At 42.2% G+C, this 8,149-nt stretch overlaps 1 pseudogene; it reads left to right on the top strand.

The window, feature by feature from the left end:
- Nucleotides 1–7,535: 7,535 nt before the first annotated feature.
- On the top strand, nucleotides 7,536–7,709 carry LOC126528666 (U2 spliceosomal RNA; annotated as a pseudogene).
- The last annotated feature ends 440 nt before the right edge of the window (nucleotides 7,710–8,149 follow it).

The raw sequence follows: 8,149 nt of genomic DNA, 5'->3' as shown, positions 1-8,149 counted from the left end.
CTAAACTGCACTTCTTTGGTGTCCTGCAGTTCATTTAGTTCTTGTTTTCATTCTTCTAGTTATAGTATGATGAAAAATGGACCCACAACACCATCTAATGCATTAACGACTGTGAAACAATGCTAGGGAATTTCGATGTTATGTAGTTTTCATATGTGTCTCTCTTTTTTTGTCAGAGGCTGTCCGGCGGATGGCAGGGATGTCAATGGCCTCACTCCAAAACATCCAAGAGGGTGTAAAGACATGGCTCAAGAACTGCCCGGCACGTGCCAAGACAGCTGCAATGACGTAAGACATGTTGCCTCCTAGTAACATTGCTATAATATTTACTGCTTCCTCCAAAAACGTGGTTTGCAAGATGAGGTCTCAAGCAAGATGCAAGAAATTCCATTTATATTTTCGCTTCTCAGCTGAAAATTAGCATGTATTTTGTTTTAGTGACAGCTTTACACAGAAATGTTTTTTTTTCTAGTAGGATAGCAGCGCCAATAGATTACATGATTTTGCTTGGTTAAACTTAGGCAATAATTTGTGGTCATGTCACAGTTTTTTGCAGTTGTGAAACATAACAACACAATATTAAGCGTGGAAATTTTCACTGCATAATGCTCACAATGAACTTAAATTATGAAAAGTTTCCTCAAGTTTGACATTGAAACCTTGTCACTAAGACAAAATGTTTTATGCATTCGTGTAGTGCAATATGAACACACATTACAGGCAGTAGACTATACTTGAAACCTAATTTCAGACTACCATGTGCATGTTTCGTCGTAAGTGCATGTTTATTTCTATCACCAGTTCCACATTTCTTCTGCATTCAAGAAAACAACAAAATAGAAGCAGTTCTTGTAAAAAGGTTCACCTCAGTGTGCATTTCAACCATTTGAGATCTTAAACTACCCAAAGGGTGTAAAACAAACTTAGTGTCCGAAGTATAGTTCATATTGTTGCCAGTTTCTTTATGGAATAAGACCCTTGAAGTGCACAAAGGAAATGAGACTGTGTGCGTCTTTCATTTTCATGTTTGCACATGTATTCCACAGCTATTTTATTGCCACTTCCTTAGCGCACTGACAAGAGATATATGAAAACCTTTATTTCACAATGTGCTGGAAGTAGCATACGAGCAGGTCACTGGTTCTATTCTACAAGTTGCTGTGCTTACCACTTTTTCAACATATGTACGAAAACAGCTGCATCTAAGTTTGCAGATCACAATACAGTGTGTTTCAGTATAAATAGCTATTGCTGTTCTTTCCTGTACAATATGCACAGAAGCCATTTAGTGGAGTCCATATTTATTGCTACAGAAATGCTACGTGATGTATTTGTAATCCTTACTGATATGCCTGTTACTGATATGCCCATGTTTCTAAGGGTTAATGTAAAATAATAATTTATGTGACTTTAAACAGGGTAAGGTATAAGCATTAATTTTCAACATCAATTTTATTGACACATATGTCAAATATTTTTATGTAACAGGATCAACTCCAAGCCTGCTGCCTCCTGCTCAGCGCAGTAATTCCACACATGCAAATTTCCCAAGGTAGGAAGACAACTCAAGATGGCAAGTTCGCATGGACGCACCTCTACCATGGGTGCATCTTACTAGAGTTATCAAATTAGGGTCATAGGATGTTTCGCGGGGAATGACCCATTATGTTATCAAATGTAAGCATGAGCTATTTTCATGTGTTTCTATTACATGAATGATCAATTTTTACCATAATGGTTACATAGAAAGGGAACTAGGAAGGAAAATGTAGAGGCATAAGCACATGGGGTAAATTTTCTCTGTCGACAACTTTCAGTGCTTAATATGGCTAAGGGCTCGGCTGATTTGTTCCTTGCCACGTATGTAACAGTTTGCGAGTTATTTCTGGTTCTTATTCAACTCATTAGGTATTGAACTCTCCTCATATTTGTAGGAATGAAGCTTTTTTGTGTTTTATTTGTACATGTACTTTCACAGTCACACTTTTTTTTTCTTGGACGTTTTGTTATGACAGTAAGGACCGCTTCTTTTTTGGCATTTATCCAACAACTTGTGAATCTTTTTGTTGGTGCTCTTGACTTTACCCAATACAATAGGTGTTTAAATAAGAAGCCTCATGTTTAGAGAAGTTAAGTCCCATGTACTTTAGATGACATATATTTTCACTGCCCCTATCAGTTCTTTTCTTCCCTTCATGTTTTGTTGTCACAGTAAGAGCTCTGCTAAGTTATTTTCTTGGAGTGTAAGTTTCAATCCGCAAATTGTATATCTTATGCTGCAATTTGGCATTTAGCTAACTAACCTCAGGTTTAGAAACATGAAGTGCCTTGCACTTGTCTAAAAGGTTTTTGCTGTTGCCATATTTTTTTCTTTGATGTTTTATCAGAGTAAAGGTTTTGCTGATTTTGTCTTGCTGTAAATGTAATGGCATGTGAATTGCCTAACTAATGTAAGACATTAGGCATTGGAACTAAAGTTTAGAGAGATCAAGTCCGTTGTACTTTATGATGTATCACTGTCATAGTGTTTTTGCTTATTTTTTCTTCAATGTTTTCCCCTCAAGGGGAAAACCTCATAACATTTTGGAACACATTCTGTGTTGAAATAAGCTTTGTCATGCTAAGATTTTAAGTCCTCTACACTTTAGACTAAGTATATTTCCACGTCACTATCTTTTGTAGACATGTTGTTTAAGGAGTCTGGGCTTTTTTTTTCTTGGGCGATATGGGTTAACTCGTGAACTGTGTCTTACGTATGCAACGCGTTGTGCGTTTCATTGAACTCATTCATGTTTAGAATATTACTTGATACTTTCAGGGAAAAATGGGGAAGGTGAGAGATGGAAATGGAAGATGAGCAAGACTTTCTCGTTCTGCTCATTGTATTTAGCGACTGTATTTTCACTGTCACACCGCCTTTATTTGTTTTCCTGTAACAGTAGAGAGACTGCAGTCTCTTTTTTTTCCTTTTTAAGTACTGTAATAATATGTGGACTGTTCCTTGTCATAACCTATGCAAAACTTTACAAGTTAAACTCACCTCCAACTTGGAGAGTGGAAAGGTTCTAAAATTTTTAAGGTTCCTAAATTTATTAAATGTAAATTTACGATGTCATTCTGCCACTTTGTTTCTTAATGTTAGCATCATGGCACTTGAATTGCCTTTCTTGTGTAACTGTGTTGTCCGAATGCGTGCTGTGTTGTTTACTTTTTTTGTTTCGCTTGCTTTCTTCATTATACTGTTTTGCAATGTTTAGTAAAATGTTGCTTGTGTAGTTGCTCATTTTATTTATTATTTTGTTTATTAAAAAATGAGTGAATAAGCATTGAGTCAAATGTGGACCTAGACTCTATTTTTATTTACAGGGTTTGTTGAATCCATGCTGTAGTGAAGTATAAAATTGGGCTGTGGATATTGCTGCTGTTGGAGTAGCCACATCTTGTTAAAGAATGCAACAAGTGAGAGCATTCCCATTACTTTTCTATGTCTATGTCGCAGTGCCAAGAGTCTCCTAATCAACGTTTTGTATTTCTCAACCTTGTTTATGTGGTAGAAACGAAATGGGAAAAAAGGCAGTAATAGTGCAGTGACGTGCTCGCGTTTTTTATGGAATGTGGAGTTGGTGTTCAGAATGTAAGTGAACTGATCACATGGATTCTATCACACGTGCGGAGTATGCCGGTGTTCGTGGCACCAATACAGCTAAGTGCCGTTTTGGTGGGCAGGAATCTATTCAGTTGATTAGATTCTCGCTGCTGCAGATTCAGGTATGGTCGCCTCTGTGTTTGTTTCTCCTTGCACTCTTAGTCCCACTATGAATTGACATACCTGGCAGGTGTTTGCCCTATTGCAAGTTTCGAGGTACCGGCAGTTGAATGGAAGTCGAAACACTCAAATCAGACTACTGCCGCTTTAAAACTTTTAACTTGCTTGTATAAAAAGCAGCTATAAAAGAAGATCTTATAAATAAGGCTAGATAAGGTTTCGTGCTCTGTTTTCCAGATTTATAAAGCTCTTGCAAAACGTTCTTAAGACACCTATGAGACATCTTGCAAAGCTACTTTCAGTTGTCTTCAAGATGTCTACGAGACTTCTTGCAAAACGTCTTTTAGATGACTAAGATGCCTTGCAAAACGTCTGATATGCCTAATTTGGCCGTACATTAGACGGTCTTGAACACGGCTACAAGACGTTTTAAGACGTCCAACAAAGTTTTGATAAGTCGTCCTGAAGATGTCTTGTAGAAGTGTAAATTAATTTCCAAGATGTCTTGTAGAAGGCTAATAGGCCAACGTGTGTTCCGTGGGAAACAGCTTGCAACTTGCGACATTTTTCCTTGGAAGGACGATTCGCTCCTCCCTTTTGACACGTCCACGGGTTGCTACCACCCATTCGTTCCGCATCATATCAGACGCCATGCCTTTGAGCATTTGAACTCTCGCTCAGCCTGAAATAAAGATTTGCCAAACGCTCGTCGGTCAGCGCTACGTCTGGTCAGGCGCGAATGTCGATATGCGGACATGGGCACGCTCTTGTCTGGCTTGCCAAAGAGCTAAGATACATCGCCACATACGAAGTCATCTACAGTCATTCCGCCCGCCCACTGAACCTCTCCATAATGTTCGCCATGATATCATCGGACCCCTTCCTGCATCAAAACAACATCGCTAGCCTCAACTATGATCGGCCGTTTTATGCGATGGCCTGAAGTGACGCTACTTCTGGACATCACGGCAAAAACTGTCACTGATGCTCTCATAAGCGCATGGATGTCATGATTCGGTGTCCCAGTCAAGATTACAAATGATAGAGGACGTCAGTTTGAGAGTAAGGTCTTCTGACAATTTAGTGACCTCCTCAGCATACATCACGTCAAAACGAATGCGTGTATCACCCGCAAGCTAACCGACATGTCGAGCGCCTACACAGACAACTTAAGGCGACACTCATGGCCCATCGCCACTCGTCAAACTGGGTTGATGCCCTTCCAGTAGTACTTTTGCGTCTCAGTGCTGATTTTAAGAAATACTTGTAGAGTTCTGCAGCCCAGCTCGTTTATGGTACCACCTGCGTCTTCTGGCCAATATTGCCCAGCCCCTCTCCACTACATGGGACGCGGCCTCACTCATCTATCAACTGAAACACGTTCACCGCGCAGTGATCCGTGTAGCCTCGCCACAAGACCACCGAAGCACACCACCTTCAAGGACTTCACTACGACATCCCACATTTTTCTGCGGACTGACGCCACTCGGCTGTCGCGGGAGTCTCCAATACGGGACGTATCTTGCCTTAGAGAGCAAGCCCAAACACTTCACAATTAACGTCGATCACTAGCCGACAGTAATTTCTAATGATAGGCTGAAACCTGCTTTCGTTGATAACACCGCCATTCACAGTTTTCACATTGCCCCGTTTTCTCTCCTTCCTACTCCCTGGCCATCACTTTCTCCAGCCCCTCGGCGTAACAAACACGTTCATGGCAGACTTCGTCTCTGCAGGCGGGGATCCCTATTACGACGTCTGGCCACGGAGCACGCGGTGCCGGCACAACAAGGATAGGCAGGAGTGGTGTGAGCTGCTTGTTTGAAAGAAAATAAACATCAATCTGAAAGGATAGTCATGTAAAAAGGTCATGTTTTCGGTCTTTCTTGTTCTCGCGACAGGTTCATACTCTTCACCACGATAGAAATTTGAAAGGGTCCTTTCTAGAATAAGTTGCAGTTGAACCATAAGTGCATTCCGAGTTTCCCAGAACTAACTTTCCTAGGACATTTAATTTCTGCAAGCAGCATGTCGCCGATGGAAGACACAATCGCAGTGATTGTTGAGTTTCCAACGTCAATTGATAAAAAGCTCATTTCTTTATCTCACAGGACACTCCGGTAAATTCGGCGCGCACTGTGCTGAATTGGTAGTCTCTCTTAGAAAACTTACAAGAGAAGCACAAGAGTTCGCCTGGAGCCTACTCCCTGTGTTAGACACTGAAGCTAGCTTCCTGATGCTTAAGGAAGTGCTTGATTCGCGTCCTTTAGTGTGATTGTTCAAACCGCACCGAGCCATCATTGTAAGCGTGGACGCTCTAGAAGTTGGCTTAGTAGTCCTTGAGCAAAAATGCTGAAATTAGCTCGTTCCAGAGGCCTTTGGATGTCATGTTCTAACCACCGCAGTACGAATGTACTCAGTAGGCGAACGTGAAGCATTATCCTGCCTTTTTTCTTGTAAACATTGGCACATTTATTTGTGGGGTCATCGGTTCACGTTTCGAACTGTCCACCAAGCTATGTTTGCAATGACTTTCAAAGGGTGTGGTCATGGCTCTATTAGTATTTATCGACGGAGCGCTCGACCCTTTTACTCAACTTTAACACAGAGTACTGTAAGGGCGGCCATAACGTAATAGGACATCCATTGTAGCGCTTCCCTGTTCCTCCTGAGTCAGAGCCAGTTCAAGAAGAAGAAATAGTGTCATTCATGATTGCATGGAATGCTGAAGAGTTTCGAACAGCTACACAGGCTGACCCAGTTTGTCAGGCCTTTAAAGGCAGAATCATCGGTGGGTGGAGAAATGCTTCTAATCTTCCGCCAGAATACAAACCATATGCATCACTGCAGTCCGAATCATCAGACGTGGACAGTCTTCTCTTCCGAAGAAAACGCATCATTCTTCCAGTTTTACTGCCACAGAAACTTCTCTCGTTCACTCATGAAGGTTACGTCGCCATTACTATTACAAAGCGCAAATTCCGAGGCATTTGCTGGTGGCCTCAGACAGACGGGCAAGCTCGTTCGCAGCTGCACTTTGTGTGAGAAAGAAGATAAATATGCCAAGTGAACTCCTGCTTCATTCAAGCCAGTCGAATGGCCACTCAAGCCATGGAAAAAATCTCAGTGCCATTTCATTTTGTGAAGCTGGATGACCAGCGAACCTGTGTATGTTGGACTCTTAATGTCTAACTCTCCATTGGTGTCACTCTGCATGGGTCTCAAACACCGTGCGCACATAAATTAAAGGCAAGTCACGACTAGTCGCTCCTCGATGTGGAGCCTCGGAAGATGATGAGGCACCAGGGGTATATATATCCATTTATTTTTGCAAAGCGTGACACGACACGGCACGACATCTTTTACTAACGAATCCCGGCACGTAGAACCGAGTTGTATCTCACCGCACTCCGAGGATAAACCTGCTTCTTCGTAGCCAAGGCGATCATGCGTTTGTCGGTGTCCCGCAGTGCAGTAATGGTGTTGAAGTCACTCGAAATTCACAGGCGGTCACACACAACGCAGGTGACACCAAATTGGTTCCCCACGAACTACCTCCTTTGGTAATATTTATATATACGTTCGGTTATATTTGTATATACATACGAGTTGACGACGGGACGCCGTCCCAGAAGCCGGAGGAAACTATACAAGCGTGACGTTTGGACGTGACCGCCGCCATGGGAGAGCGGAAAGCGACGAAAGGAGATACGCCAGTGAGCGCTTCGGACGCTGACAGAGAGAGGGCGATACGAACGTAGGCATGGCCAACGCTGTTTGAAGTGTGGTATCTCTTCTTATCAACCTAATATTGGATAGGGGTTGTATTTGGGCCCTAGATATTAAATTTACTTTTTTGAGTTAGCGGAGTGCTTGAAGCCTGCTTTACCTCCGCCGCAGGTCAGCCCGGTATTGCACCATCTTCGGGATCGGCCCACGTTTTTGGTCTACGGTCGTCGATCCACTGGAAACTAGCCATATACAGCTTCTATGTAAAATGGCGATAAGCTTTACTGGTCCAGTCGATCAGGCTTTTAACAGGCTCGTTTTTCTGTAGTTCTGGTAGATTACCCCTCCAAGGGCCCTGAAGTTAATTTCTTCAGTAAAGCCTGAAGCTGTTATGTGCGCCCTAACCTTAGTGTTTAGTCGAGGAGGGTTTCGTGATGCCATTGTGTCCGATAATGCACCACAATTTGTTTAGGCAGAGTTCCAAAGCTTTCTGAAAGGAGGAGAAATTAAGGTGACTTCTTTGGTACAACTTTGGATCAACCATCGGTACCGGTGATTACCACCATGTCCTCCAAAAAAGTTTTCCTTGTCAAACCTGGTTGTTTTACACTTTTGATGACAAAGACGAGCATTTCAAGCAGGGGTGGTATATCA

The sequence above is a fragment of the Dermacentor andersoni genome, chromosome 9 (genome assembly GCF_023375885.2).
Source record: "Dermacentor andersoni chromosome 9, qqDerAnde1_hic_scaffold, whole genome shotgun sequence".
In the NCBI taxonomy this organism is placed as follows: domain Eukaryota; kingdom Metazoa; phylum Arthropoda; class Arachnida; order Ixodida; family Ixodidae; genus Dermacentor; species Dermacentor andersoni.
The sequence above is the reverse complement of the archived record's forward strand: the minus strand, read 5'-3'. Positions and strand labels throughout refer to the sequence as shown.